The sequence below is a fragment of the Macaca thibetana genome, chromosome 14, assembly GCF_024542745.1.
Source record: "Macaca thibetana thibetana isolate TM-01 chromosome 14, ASM2454274v1, whole genome shotgun sequence".
In the NCBI taxonomy this organism is placed as follows: Eukaryota; Metazoa; Chordata; class Mammalia; order Primates; family Cercopithecidae; genus Macaca; species Macaca thibetana.
Window position 1 is genome coordinate 33771542 of NC_065591.1, and position 16201 is coordinate 33787742.

General features: G+C 38.4%; 1 protein-coding gene across 7 annotated transcripts in view; it reads left to right on the top strand.

The window, feature by feature from the left end:
• The window catches only part of IMMP1L (inner mitochondrial membrane peptidase subunit 1), a 101440-nt gene that overhangs the window by 71989 nt on the left and 13250 nt on the right, over window positions 1-16201 (top strand). The window lies entirely within an intron of this gene.

Genomic DNA, 16201 nt, shown 5'->3' on the forward strand with positions numbered 1-16201 from the left:
GAGCTTAGGGGAAGAGATGGCCTTTTGTTTACTCAGTATATACTCTTCTTACTTTAATAATTATAGCTTAATTTTCTACTTTACTGTACATCTTCTGTGTCACTATCAAATTATTGATGCGGCTGTTAACTAACATTATCTCTGTATTCATCCTCAATGTAAACAGACAACTGAATAATGACATTGTCATCATAAATTTATTTTGAACCATAATAGCCTCTGATTGCCCTATAAGTAAGTTTGATCAATAGACTGTTAAATAATCAATCTTATTTATTTACCATTTGTAATAGACTATGGTTCAGCTGTACAAGTGCTTTTGATGTTTATTACTACAATGCTAAATACACAGTAATTGTTACCTTATGGTGATAACAGTGTTAAAGATGATAGTGTGCTGTCAGGTAACATATTTTTCTACTATTGCTTTCATCATGGACACTGTATCCTCCTCTCCTTAAAAAATGTTAGATTTTTCATGTAATTTCACCTTCATATGACTATTAGCATTTCCTGAGATATTCTAGTCACTTCTGAATTGCTTTAGCATCATGTGTGTACTTGAAACCAGAAATGATATCAACAGACAGAACAACAGAGCAAATAAATACCATATCGTTGTTGTCGATTTCTTTTTAAGAGTTATTAGAGGAGGATGTCAGTACAAAAGGATTCAGATGAAGTCTCTGCTAAGTAATCAGAGAAGATAACCAGCACTGTAAGATGTAAATTTTTTAAATGTTCTATTCAAGGAAAATATTCATTGAGTTTTTTTTTTTGTTTTTAATTGACACAAAATAATTGTACATTATTTATGGGTTATAGTGTGATGTTTCAATACTAATGAAATTAGTATATTTAGCATATCTATCACCTCATGTATTTTTTTTTTTATTATACTTTAAGTTGTAGGGTACATGTGCATAACGTGCAGGTTTGTTACATATGTATACTTGTGCCATGTTGGCGTGCTGCACCCATCAACTCGTCAGTACCCATCAGCTTGTCATTTACATCAGGTATAACTCCCAATGCAATCCCTCCCCCTTCCCTCCTCCCCATGATAGGCCCCAGTATATGATGTTCCCCTTCCCGAGTCCAAGTGATCTCATTGTTCGGTTCCCACATATGAGTGAGAGCATGCGGTGTTTGGTTTTCTGTTCTTGCAATGGTTTGCTGAGAATGATGGTTTCCAGCTACATCCATGTCCCTACAAAGGACACAAACTCATCCTTTTTTATGGCTGCATAGTCTTCCATGGTGTATATGTGCCACATTTTCTTAATCCAGTCTGTCACTGATGGACATTTGGATTGATTCCAAGTCTTTGCTATTGTGAATAGTGCCACAATAAACAGACGTGTGCATGTGTCTTTATAGCAGCATGATTTATAATCCTTTGTGTATATACCCAGTAATGGGATGGCTAGGTCATATGGTACTTCTAGTTCTAGATCCTTGAGGAATCGCCATACTGTTTTCCATAATGGTTGAACTAGTTTACAGTCCCACCAACAGTGTAAAAGTGTTCCTATTTCTCCACATCCTCTCCAGCACCTGTTGTTTCCTGACTTTTTAATGATCGCCATTCTAACTGGTGTGAGATGGTATCTCATTGTGGTTTTGATTTGCATTTCTCTGATGGCAAGTGATGATGAGCATTTTTTCATGTGTCTGTTGGCTGTATGAATGTCTTCTTTTGAGAACTGTCTGTTCATATCCTTTGCCTACTTTTTGATGGGGTTGTTTGTTTTTTTCTTGTAAATTTGTTTGAGTTCTTTGTAAGTTCTGGATATTAGTCCTTTGTCAGATGAGTAGATTGCAAATATTTTCTCCCACTCTGATGGTAGTTTCTTTTGCTGTGCAGAAGCTCTTTAGTTTAATTAGATCCCATATGTCAATTTTGGCTTTTGTTGCCGTTGTTTTTGGTGTTTTAGACATGAAGTCCTTGCCCATGCCTATGTCCTGAATGGTATTACCTAGGTTTTCTTCTAGGATTTTTATGGTATTAGGTCTAACATTTAAGTCTCTAATCCGTCTTGAATTAATTTTTGTATAAGGAGTAAGGAAAGGATCCAGTTTCAGCTTTCTACTTAGGGCTAGCCAATTTTCCCAGCACCATTTATTAAATAGGGAATCCTTTCCCCATTTCTTGTTTTTGTCAGGTTTGTCAAAGATCAGATGGCTGTAGATGTGTGGTATTATTTCTGAGGACTCTGTTCTGTTCCATTGGTCTATATCTCTGTTTTGGTACCAGTACCATGCTGTTTTGGTTACTGTAGCCTTGTAGTATAGTTTGAAGTCAGGTAGCGTGATGCTTCCAGCTTTGTTCTTTTGACTTAGGATTGTCTTGGCAATGCGGGGTCTTTTTTGGTTCCATATGAACTTTAAAGTAGTTTTTTCCAATTCTGTGAAGAAAGTCATTGGTAGCTTGATGGGGATGGCATTGAATCTATAAATTACCTTGGCAGTATGGCCATTTTCATGATATTGATTCTTCCTATCCATCAGCATGGTATGTTCTTCCATTTGTTTGTGTCCTCTTTTATTTCACTGAGCGGTGGTTTGTAGTTCTCCTTGAAGAGGTCCTTTACATCCCTTGTAAGTTGGATTCCTAGGTATTTTATTCTCTTTGAAGCAATTGTGAATGGAAGTTCATTCATGATTTGGCTCTCTGTCTGTTACTGGTGTATAAGAATGCTTGTAATTTTTGCACATTGATTCTGTATCCTGAGACTTTGCTGAAGTTGCTTATCAGCTTAAGGAGATTTTTGGGCTGAGACAATGGGGTTTTCTAAATATACAATCATGTCATCTGCAAACAGGGACAATTTAACTTCTTCTTTTCCTAACTGAATACCCTTTATTTCTTTCTCTTGCCTGATTGCCCTGGCCAGAATTTCCAACACTATGTTGAATAGGAGTGGTGAGAGAGGGCATCCCTGTCTTGTGCCAGTTTTCAAAGGGAATTTTTCCAGTTTTTGCCCATTCAGGATGATATTGGCTGTGGGTTTGTCATAAATAGCTCTTATTATTTTGAGGTACGTTCCATCAATACCGAATTTATTGAGCGTTTTTAGCATGAAGGGCTGTTGAATTTTGTCAAAGGCCTTTTCTGCATCTATTGAGATATTCATGTAGTTTTTGTCGTTGGTTCTGTTTATATGCTGGATTACGTTTATTGATATGCGTATGTTGAACCAGCCTTGCATCCAAGGGATGAAGCCCACTTGATCATGGTGGATAAGCTTTTTGATGTGCTGCTGGATCCGGTTTGCCAGTATTTTATTGAGGATTTTTACATCGATGTTCATCAGGGATATTGGTCTAAAATGTTGTGTCTCTGCCAGGCTCTAGTATCAGGATGATGTTGGCCTCATAAAATGAGTTAGGGAGGATTTCCTCTTTTTCTATTGATTGGAATAGTTTCAGAAGGAATGGTACCAGCTCCTCCTTGTACCTCTGGTAGAATTCAGCTGTGAATCCATCTGGTCCTGGACTTTTTTTGGTTGGTAAGCTATTAATTATTGCCTCAATTTCAGAGCCTGCTATTGGTCTATTCAGGGATTCAGCTTCTTCCTGGTTTAGTCTTGGAAGAGTGTAAGTGTCCAGGAAATTATCCATTTCTTCGAGGTTTTCTAGTTTATGTGCATAGAGGTGTTTATAGTATTCTCTGATGGTAGTTTGTATTTCTGTGGGGTCGGTGGTGATACCCCCTTTATCATTTTTTATTGCATCTATTTGATTCTTCTCTCTTTTCTTCTTTATTAGTCTTGCTAGCGGTCTATCAATTTTGTTGATCTTTTCAAAAAGCCAACTCCTGGATTCATTGATTTTTTTGGAGGGTTTTTTGTGTCTATCTCCTTCAGTTCTGCTCTGATCTTAGTTATTTCTTGCCTTCTGCTAGCTTTTGAATGTGTTTGCTCTTGCTTCTCTAGTTCTTTTAATTGTGATGTTAGAGTGTCAATTTTAGATCTTTCCAGCTTTCTCTTGTGGGCATTTAGTGCTATAAATTTCCCTCTACACACTGCTTTAAATGTGTCCCAGAGATTCTGGTATGTTGTATCTTTGTTCTCATTGGTTTTAAAGAACATCTTTATTTCTGCCTTCATTTCATTATGTACCCAGTAGTCATTCAGGAGCAGGTTATTCAGTTTCCATGTAGTTGAGTGGTTTTGATTGAGTTTCTTAGTCCTGAGTTCTAGTTTGATTGCACTGTGGTCTGAGAGACAGTTTGTTATAATTTCCGTTCTTGTACATTTGCTGAGGAGTGCTTTACTTCCAATTATGTGTCAATTTTGGAATAAGTGTGATGTGGTGCTGAGAAGAATGTATGTTCTGTTGATTTGGGGTGGAGAGTTCTGTAGATGTTTATTAGGTCTGCTTGCTGCAGAGATGAGTTCAATTCCTGGATATCCTTGTTAACTTTCTGTCTCGTTGATCTGTCTAATGTTGACAGTGTGGTGTTGAAGTCTCCCATTTTTATTGTATGGGAGTCTAAGTCTCTTTGTAAGTCTGTAAGGATTTGATTTATGAATCTGGGTGCTCCTGTATTGGGTGCATATATATTTAGGATAGTTAGCTCTTCCTGTTGAATTGATCCCTTTACCATTATGTAATGGCCTTCTTTGTCTCTTTTGATCTTTGATGGTTTAAAGTTTGTTTTATCAGAGACTAGGATTGCAACCCCTGTTTTTTTTTTTTGTTCTCCATTTGCTTGGTAGATCTTCCTCCGTCCCTTTATTTTCAGCCTATGTATGTCTCTGCATGTGAGATGAGTCTCCTGAATACAGCAAACTGATGGGTCTTGACTCTTTATCCAGTTTGCCAGTCTGTTTCTTTTAACTGGAGTATTTAGTCCATTTACATTTAAGGTTAATATTGTTACGTGTGAACTTGATCCTGCCATTATGATATTAAATGGTTATTTTGCTCGTTAGTTGATGCAGTTTCTTCCTGGCCTTGATGGTCTTTACATTTTGGCATGTTTTTGCAATGGCTGGTACCGGTTGTTCCTTTCCATGTTTAGTGCTTCCTTCAAGGTCTCTTGTAAGGCAGGCCTGATGGTGACAAAATCTCTAAGCATTTGCTTATCTGTAAAGGATTTTATTTCTCCTTCACTTATGAAACTTAGTTTGGCTGGATATGAAATTCTGGGTTGAAAATTCTTTTAAGAATGTTGAATATTGGCCCCCACTCTCTTCTGGCTTGTAGAGTTTCTACTGAGAGATCTGCTGTTAGTCTGATGGGCTTCCCTTTGTGGGTAACCCGACCTTTCTCTCTGGCTGCCCTTAAGATTTTTTCCTTCATTTCAACTTTGGTGAATCTGGCAATTATGTGTCTTGCAGTTGCTCTTCTCGAGGAGTATCTTTGTGGCATTCTCTGTATTTCCTGAATTTGCATGTTGGCCTGCCCTATTAGGTTGGGGAAGTTCTCCTGGATGATGTCCTGAAGAGTGTTTTCCAACTTGGTTCCATATTCCCCCTCACTTTCAGGCACCCCAATCAGACGTAGATTTGGTCTTTTTACATAATCCCATACTTCTTGAAGGCTTTGTTCATTTCTTTTTCTTCTTTTTTCTTTAGATTTCTCTTCTCACTTCATTTCATTCATTTGATCTTCAGTCGCTGATACTCTTTCTTCCAGTTGATCAAGTTGGTTACTGAAGCTTGTGCATTTGTCACGTATTTCTCGTGTCATGGTTTTTATCTTTGTCAGTTCGTTTATGGCCTTCTCTGCATTAATTATTCTAGTTATCAATTCTTCCACTCTTTTTTCAAGATTTTTAGTTTCTTTGCACTGGGTACGTAATTCCTCCTTTAGCTCTGAGAAGTTTGATAGACTGAAGCCTTATTCTCTCATCTTGTCAAAGTCATTCTCTGTCCAGCTTTGATCCGTTGCTGGCGATGAGCTGCGTTCCTTTGCAGGGGGAGATGCGCTCTGATTTTTTGAATTTCCAGCTTTTCTGCCCTGCTTTTTCCCCATCTTTGTGGTTTTATCTGCCTCTGGTCTTTGATGATGGTGACGTACTGATGGGGTTTTGGTGTGGGTGTCCTTCCTGTTTGTTAGTTTTCCTTCTAACAGCGAGGACCCTCAGCTGTAGGTCTGTTGGAGATTGCTTGAGGTCCACTCCAGACCCTGTTTGCCTAGGTATCAGCAGCACAGACTGCAGGAGATAGAATATTGCCAAACAGCAAGTGTACCTGTCTGATTCTTGCTTTGGAAGCTCCCTCTCAGGGGTGTACTCCACTGTGTGAGGTGTGGGGTGTCGGTCTGCCCCTAGTGGGGAATGTCTCCCAGTTAGGCTACTCAGGGGTCAGGGACCCACTTGAGCAGGCAGGCTGTCTGTTCTCAGATCTCAGCCTCCGTGTTGGGGGATCCACTGCTCTCTTCAAAGCTGTCAGACAGAGTCGTTTGCGTCTGCAGAGGTTTCTGCTGCTATTGTTGTTGTTGTTGTTGTTTAGCAGTGCCCTGTCCCCGGAGGTGGAGTCTACAGAGACTGACAGGCCTCCTTGAGCTGCTGTGAGGTCCACCCAGTTCGAGCTTCCCAGCAGCTTTGTTTACCTACTTAAGCCTCAGCAATGGCGGGCGCCCCTCCCCCAGCCTCACTGCTGCCTTGCAGTTAGATCGCAGACTGCTGTGCTAGCAATGAGGGAGGCTCCCTGGGCATGGGACCCTCCCGGCGAGGTGTGGGATATAATCTCCTGGTGTGCCCGTTTGCTAAGACCCTTGGTAAAGGGCAGTATTGGGGTGGGAGTTACCCGATTTTCCAGGTGTTATGTGTCTCAGTTCCCCTGGCTAGGAAAAGGGATTCCCTTCCCCCTTGAGTTTTCCAGGTGAGGCAATGCCTCGCCCTGCTTCAGCTCTGGCTGGTCGGGCTGCAGCAGCAATCCCTAGTGAGATGAACCCAGTACCTCAGTTGAAAATGCAGAATTCACCTCTCTTCTGTGTTGCTCGTGCTGGGAGCTGGAGACTGGAGCTGTTCCTATTCGGCCATCTTCCACCTCATGTATTTTTTATTTCCTTGTAGTGAGAACATTCAAAATCCTCTTGGTTTTTTGTTTGTTTGTTTGTTTGTTTGTTTTTTGGACATGGTCTTGCTCTGTTGCCCAAGCTGGAGTGCAGTGGCACAATCTCAGCTCACTGCAACCTCCTCCTCCAGGGCTCAGATGCTCCTTCCACATCAGTCTTCTGAGTAGCTCCTTCATATACAACACAATATTGTTAACCATAATCACTCTACTGTGTGGTAGAACACCAGTAGGGCATTCTGTTACTGAGTTTTTATATATTTGATAAATGTACAAATTACATGACATTGCCATTTTGTTCTGGGTGTATTCCATTCACTTTTGTTAGACAAATTTGTAAGTATACAGTACATCATTCTAATAATCTTGGTCAACACTTATTTTGTACTTCATCCATACTGTTGAGAATCTTTTCAAAAGTTAACTTGTTTAATTTTCACAACAGCAACATGATGAGTAGGTAATAGTAGTATTTTACTGATAGGTAATCTAAAGAAGGAGGCTAAATAACTTGCCCAATTTCAAACAGTGAGAGGATTGAAACACAAGTAGTGGCTTCAGAATCTGTAACCCTCACGATGCCACTACTACTTCTTTCAGAATACGCTTTGCCTATTTCTGTTCCCATCTCATCAAATTATACTTACTTTAAAATGTATTTGTCTTTATTATTTTTAAAAAAACACAGGGAAGTATTTCTGATCAGGGGCAGTATTGGTTCTGAAAGAGAAGCCAGTGTTTTTGAGAGTTTTTCCCTTGCCAGTTTTTCTACGCTGGGTTATTCAAGTCCTAAGAATTGTGTAGCTATTACAGAACCACTTTAGCAAATGTGTTCCTTTAATCAAGGTGATTTATAACAAAATTTCATCCAAGTTTGGAGTGCTCTGAGAAGATAGCCAAAATGTTTGCAGGGTCTACCCCTTTTGTCTGTCCCTTTTTTTTAGCTATCTCAGAAGCACACTGGTACAATATTTTATGAAATGAGTTTCTTACCCTTACCTCTGCATCCTCTTAGAAAAATCATTGTTGTTTATAAGATGAAGATATTACCATTCATATCTTGATTGAGCTGCTTAATAAAATGAACAATATTAAAATATGTTTTGAATTCCAGACTGAGAAAGTTTATTCTTGTATGTAGGTGCTTCAGAAAGCCAAACACCAAAATTCTTCATTGGAATCTAGCCTGTAGAGTTTAGCATGTTAAAGAAATAGCCTTGTTTGTAGGTTGGCAGAAAAGAACATAAACAAATCATTGGTTAAGTGATGTAGTGATGTGGGATCATTTTATTCTTTCCAGAGTTCTTTTTTGTTTGTTTTCCATTCCAGAGTTTTAAAAGACCACATGGCGAGCAACGCTTATGAATCAGCTTTACTTTTTACTGTTAGGTATTTGGAAACTAAGCAGTCCCTGTTAAGACGCTGTTGTGGGCCTGGCACGGTGGCTCACGCCTGTAATCCCAGTACTTGAGAGGCCAAGGCAGGCAGATCACCTGAGGTCAGGAGTTTGAGACCAGCCTGCCCAACATGGCGAAACCCTCTCTCTGCTAAAAATACAAAAAAATTAGCCGGGTGTGGTGACAGGCGCCTATAATCTCAGCTACTTGGGAGGCTGAGGCAGGAGAATCCCTTCAACCTGCGAGGTGGAGGTTGCAGTGAGCCGAGATTGCGCCACTGCACTCCAGCCTGGGCAATGAGAGTGAAACTCTGTGTCAAGAAAAGAGGGGGGAAAAAAAGATGCTGTTTGTTTTGTTTATTTTGAAGGTACTGAAGCCAATAATTCTTTCCTGGGGTTATGTATGAACTAAGCATTGGCTACTGTAAAGATATGAGATTAATTTGTGACTCTCGAAAGAAACAAATTGTCATGAGCTCAAATATATTGAGTATGTTGCCTTTCTGTATATTCTACAGGAATTCCTCAGTTTGCTGCTAGAAGCTATTGCTTTATCAGAAAAAAGAATTTAGTTGGAAGTAGGAGCATGTAGCAAATAAGAAATAAATAAAATGAGTTGGCCGGGCGCGGTGGCTCAAGCCTGTAATCCCACTTTGGGAGGCCGAGACGGGCGGATCACAAGGTCAGGAGATCGAGACCATCCTGGCTAACATGGTGAAACCCCGTCTCTACTAAAAATACAAAAAACTAGCCGGGCGAGGTGGCGGGAGCCTGTAGTCCCAGCTACTCGGGAGGCTGAGGCAGGAGAATGGCGTAAACCCGGGAGGCAGAGCTTGCAGTGAGCTGAGATCCGGCCACTGCACTCCAGCCTGGGTGACAGAGCGAGACTCCGTCTCAAAAAAAAAATAAATAAATAAAATAAAATGAGTTGGCATTCTCCTATTGGTTTGCACAGGAGGCAAAATGCAAAGTAAACCTCTATTTAATTTAGTCTCTATTCCCTTAGGGAATGTAGGGACAGGGCTCAGAAATACACTAAAATTTTGTTATAAAGCCAATTAAGAAGAAACATACTTCATAATGTTTATTAGTATAATATTGTGTGATAATCCAGGACTATGCTTTTAATCCATGGGGTAACTGTGGCATAGTTAGGCATTTTGAAATATAATAAATTCCTATCAACAAATATGTTGTAAAATCTACATCTAAACAAACTCCCTGGATACCACATCCTCCTATAGGGAAGAGTTGTGTATAGTTAACTCCATTCTGAGCTTCGTATTATTTTTTTGAACTCATTCCAGTTAGGCTTTGGTCTCCACCACTTCATTGATGGTTCTTGTCAAAGTCCCTAATGACTTCTCTTGTTGTCATTCCAGTGATCAACTCTCAGTCCTCATCATACTTGACCTATTGTTAGTATTTGAAATAGTTGTTCTCAAAACCTGGGTTCACTTAGTTTTTGGGACACTGCTCTTTTTGGTTTTTTTCCTATCTTTCTTCTGAATTTCCTTTATTGGTTCCTCCTCATATCCAAATATTGGAATGATCTTCAAACCCTGGAGTTAACTAAAGGTTCGTATTTTAAATTTTCTGTTGTTTATCTACACTTATACTTTAGCTGACCTCATCCTGTCTCATGGTTTTATGTACAGTACTTTTTAACTTACTCTCAAATGTATATCAACTATAACCTCTTCCGTGAACTCTAGAATCATGTCTAATTGTCTAATATCTTCACTTTAATGAATAATGGTCATCTCAAACTTACTGTATCCAAAGTTAAAATCCTGATTTTCTTTCCCTAACTGACTCCTTCCATACACTTCCCATCACAGTAAAGAAAACCCCATGCTACTTTTTCAGGCCACAAACCTTAGAGTTATCCTTACTCTCCTTCTCTTTCACCCTACATCCAATCCCTTAGCAAATCATGATTATACCTTCTATATATAATCAGAATCAAACCACGTTTTGCTACTGTCACTGCTACCATCCATTAGTTTGCAAGATGAACTCATCTCTCTCATTTTGTTGCAGTAATTTTTGAACTGTTTTCTTTGCTTATACCCTTCCAATTTTCTGGCTTCTCTACCCCTTCCGTTGATATTCTCCACACAGCAGATAAGGTCATCCTTTTTGATGATGATGCTTTTTAAGAGTGATTATGTCACTACTCTTCTGCTTAAAGACCCCATTGGCTCCCCATTTCACTTATAATAAAAGCCATAGGCCTTATGGTGGCCTGCAAGACCCTGCATAATCATTTTCCCTGCTGCCTTTCTTGTAATTATTGTGTCATTGGAACACAATCATGCCCATTCATTTGTCTGTTGTCTGTGTTTGCTTTGTCTAAAATGTCAGAGTTGAATAGTTGTGATAGAAACTATATGGCTTGCAATGCCTGGACTATTTCCTATCTGTCACTTTTCAGAAAAAGTTTGCTGACCCCCTGATCTAGAGCGTAAGATTCTTGGTGATAGGGACTCATTTTAATCGCAGTTGATTTCATATCATTTCAACTGTGATTTGGCAGCTAGTAGATATTTTTAAAATACTTGAAGGGTGGGCAGATCTAGATATATATGAATAGGGTGCTAGTTTCTTTTCTACTTCTACTCCTTTGTTCTACTGGTTTCTACTGCAAACTTGCTCCCAAGTAAATGCATGATGTTATGACTTCTCAGAAGATGTTTGTGGAGCCTACCACTCTGCTGAACTGGCCAATCTGTGGTCATTCTAGTCTTCATAGAATTGAAAGCTAAGCTATTTCCAATGGTAAGACTACCTGACTGCCTTACACAATGGTAGGTGAAAGTTGTAGAAAATATTGGACTGTTCCTCTTACTGTGTACCAGGAGAGCAGAGTGCTGATTAAATATTTCTTTTCCTAAGTGACTTCTATTTAGGACCGCATATTTTTCAGACCTTTCTTTAAGTAGAATAAAAATTCACCAGGCTCTGAATTGACTTATCACTATGGAATACTGAACTTAGTTAAGGTTAAGTCTCCTAAAGTACTGGGGGAATTGAGGCATACTGGGCTTACCTTGTTGTCATTTTGAAGGAAGCATTGGTGCCCCTGAAATGCTATGGTGGTTTTATTATGATGAAGGCTAAGTTGCCCTTGCAACATTCATTGCCTACTAATTAGGTTGTGTGGTAATAAAAGTTTCTGCATTTCTGTAGACATACATGTGCCTTTTGAACATATTTAACTACTATACAGATAATTTGTTCTTTTGGCCCTTTTATTGGTTTATCGGCTTAATGATGGGTAATGTTGTTACCTGGAGTTTATAAATTTCTCCTTTTAGGATTTTCTGTGGTTGTTCATTGTAAAATGAAGGATCATTTTTAAAATCTTTAAATAAAACCTTATTTACTGAATTTTCATGTCTTAACCATAGTAACTACCTTGTATTGAGAATAGACATATTAATAGAATATGATTATGGAAATTTCAGTGTATTCTGTGGTTAGTGTGGTTAGTGCATAGCAGTCTTTTGCTGTTGTTACAGGAAACAAATCTGTACTTATTAGAAAAATCATGTTTTTACTTTTATCTGAGGGCTACTAAAGATATCTGGCTATTTAATTTAAAGGTTTTTGGCTGTCTTTGATACCATAGATGTCAGCGTTATACACAAAAGGTGAAACATTGTTCACCAAATAATAATCCATTACCACAGCAGAGTGATGGGAGGTGACTAAGGAATGTAGTTATTTCTTATGTTTTTCTTTGTGAATTGTAGAGTATGTTAATAACATCATTATTACTGGCAGAAATGTAAGAAGTAGAGACAATTTTACATTTCAGAAAGAACTGATTAAGTGTTATTAGGATGTACTGGTGGTATAGTGTATTAAAAGGAGAACTTGGAAATGTAACAATATGGTAATAATAAAGCTATTTTACAGTGTATTAGATAATATTTAAATAAAACTGATGGACAACCTAAGAAACAATCTTACTAATTAGCATTACAAAATGGTCACTTTATATAGTTAACACTAATAGTCCTTTAATGAATACTGTGTATTTAGGTTATAGTTCGAATCCCTGAATATTCTAAATGCTGTCTTTCTATTTGTTTAAATGTCATTTCCCTTAGCTAAAAGTCAACCATCTGGTCTTCTATTACCACTTGTATTATAAACAGAAAAAAGTACTCCTCTGTAGAGAGAGGAATCATCAGATTGAAAGGGCTTGTGTATTATAAGCTGCTGATATACTAAATCCTTATGTCATTTAAATAGAAGAACTGCCTAATAATGTCACTTATTACAACTAGGGTATCTAAATAAGCGACTTGTTTTTTGCAGACTATAGTGATAAAAACCTGTGCCACACATCCATTTCTCAGCAACGGCTCCTAGGATAATCAATCTTGGCATACTGCTAATGCCTTGATTGCAGCTGATATGGAGGAAATATGTTTACTCTTTTGCTAAAGTGAAGTTCACTGCGGAGGTGACGTGACTTTTTCATTCTATAGCTAACACGATTCTGAAGATAAATTTCACTCATTGTTTGCAAGTCTGAAGTGTTTTTGTTCAGATGTCAACACTAAAGAATAATCTTTGAGGCTCTTCGACTTAGTGTTTTCTGATGTGTTCTCTGAACATTTTCAGAATAATTTTAGCTTAGTTTAACAGTAATATGTAGTTTATAAGAATCCTATTTTGTAGTTAGTATATTTTACTTTCATATGTTTGAAAAGATGTATATATGAAGATCAGCATTTCTATTGAAAGAGTAGCAGGTTGTCCAGAAATTTGTATGTGTTGCTCACCTAGAAATATTTTAACCACTCAAAAGTTAGAAAGTTGGTGCCATTGGTATGAATCTAGAGAGGCAGGATACAGTTGAGTAAAATGAAAATATTATATGTATTTTTATCTGCAAGTTATGTGGGACTTCTGTACTTTAAAGTTGCTTCAAAGTCGTTTGCAGAAATTAAAGAACAAAATTTGTTTGTAACACAGGTGTTCCGTGTAAGCATCTGTACCAGACTCCAAACTCTGTTGGTAATAAGGACAATATATTCCAAGTGTTATGTGGCTTCCTAATCTAAAACAATCTTTTTTATTTATTTATTTATTTTCTTTCAGAGACAGAGTCTCACTCTGTCACCCACGTTGGAGTGCAGTGTACAATCTCGGCTCACTGTAACCTCTGCCTTGCAGGTTCAAGGAATTCTCCTGCCTCAGCCTCCTGAGTAGCTGAGTAGCGTTTGCCACCATGCCCAGCTAATTTTTGTATTTTTAGTAGAGGCATGGTTTCACCATGTTGGGCAGGCTGATCTCAAACTCCTGACCTCAAGTGATCCGTCTGCTTCGGCCTCCCAAAGTGCTGGGATTACAGGCATGAGCCACCACACCCGGATGCTAAAAGAGTCTTTACTAGGTCTGCTGGAAAAACTGCTGTTGAGTGGGTGAAATATATTCAACTCTTTTGGAATAAGCAAGTAAATGAAGTTTTGATGTTATCACTTTGGGTAATTAAAATTTGACAGGTTTTTGTGAACAACTTCATCTTAGCCCATAAAAGTATTCTTACCAAACCAAATAATCCTCTACTTGAAACAAGAATGAAAAAGAGGAAAAACAGATATAAAAGCAGATATGCATATTATAAAATAGCTAAAGATATTAAATTAGCAAGAAAATATTGGCATTACAAGTTATTGCACTGCCAACCTGGACGTTAGAGTGTTTTCCTCCTGGGATAGAATTTTCATAATTACTTTAAGAAAATGTATAAATCACTTAGTATGGCACAGCTAGTGCTTATATCCAACTAAACACAAATGCAGAGCTAACAAGGAAAGGAGACTAAGCAGTATTTAACAAAGTACTTAAAATTATAGGTGATTTAAAATTCTTGGATGCAACTTAAGATTCTCATCTACTTTGTGTACATTATTTATGATTCTTGAAAGCAAGAAGGATTAGAGAAACCTTCTGTTGTCTAAAGAGACTTGAAATTTGACCTGACTTCCCAGTGTAAGGAAAGTCAAAGTAGGTCTAGGGACACAGACTGAGACTGATAATGGACTTCTGACCCCAGACCAATCCCAGCACTCACACATCTTCCTTAATGAGGCTGCCTCAGAAGTGGCCAGACCACTGGACTTGGGAGGGGGGACATCTAAGGGTAGACTGGGAGAGAAGACTTAAATAACTTTCAGGAGGCTATAGGAGTATACAAAATTTGCCAGACATTAGCCTCTCAACTTTCTTTTTTGATGTGTGCATTCATTAGTTCCACAGACACTGAGCACTTACTTGAGGGCCCGTACACATTAGGGTAGTCATCTTTGCCCCAGCAACACCAATAGAACTTTCTGAAATAATGGAAATATCCTGTATCTGTGCTGTCCGATGTGGTAGCCACTAGACACACATGGCTGTTGAGCACATGAAGCATGGCTAGTGTATCTGAGGAACTGAATTCTTAATTTTATGTAATTTTAAAATTTAGATAGCCACATATATGACTAGTGGCTGCCATATTGGACATTGTAACTTCAGGGGGTTATAGTTAAGTTGGAGGAATAGACAAAATTACAGTATGGTATGATAGAATTATGCACAAGGTGCTTTGATAAGACACAAGGATATTTATCCAGACTGGGTTAGATGGGATTATTCCAGAATGGGAAGGTGAAACCTGAGTTGAAGTTTTAAAAGGTAAGTAGGAGTTAGTCAAAGCACGCAGCCTATTCTGAAGGCTTAGAAGTGAGTATAGCATTGTGCTTTTGGGCAACTGCCAAAGGTAAGAGTTCCAGTGTATGGCGCATATAGTAGGAGAGATGAGTAGTAAGAAGAGATAAAAATGAAAGGTAGAAGCCAAGCATGGTAGTCTGTTACGTGAGAGGATGGCTTGAACCCAGGAGCTCAAAGTCAACCTGGGCAATATAGCAAGACCCATCCCTAAAAATAATAAGTAAACAAGGCTCAGTTCCTTTTATGTTTCAAGCAGGGGAATAACATGATCAGGCTTAATTTTTATTTAGTTTCTGTGGGGCCATTCTGATGTTCGTGTAGACTAATAGATGATGGCTAGGATTAGGAGAGCCTGGAGGCAGAGAGACCAGTTAATAGGCTGTGAGTGAGGCATAACTGAAATAATAACACTGAGAATAGAAAGAAATACAAAGATTGCAGAAAGATTAAGGAAATAATCTAGACAAGATTGGATGCTGGAAGAAAGGGAATTGAAGGGCTTAAAAATAACACCCAAGTTGTTGGTTTTTGCCACAGGGTGGGTGGTACAATAAAATAGGATTGTTGGGGGAGATGTTAATTTGGGAAATGGAAAGAAGATATATAAAATTTTGGACAAGTGTAGAAGTCTATTAATATGATTAAGGTAGATTATATTTTAAATTAATACTGTGGCAATTAAATTTTATAGCAAGTAGCAAAAAAGTACCGCTTTCCCCAGATGACATCTGGATGCTTTGCTATTCCCTCCTTGATGTCCATATTCTGTTTCTGTCTCCTAGTCCAAACAGTGTTTTGATGAGCTTAGCCCTAGATCATTCTTACTTTTTAAAGATCTTCAGCTATTCTCTTTGTATCATGCATCATCACTAAAAAATGCCATCTGTCTCGTGCCACTGCACTCCAGCCTGGGCAATAGAGTGAGACTCTGTCTCAAAAAAAAAAAAAAAGTCATCTGTCATCCACCTGCCTAATTTGCAATTTTGTATTCGCAAAGCTAGATTTTATTCTAAATAATCTGCTGGGTTTGGTACATTAG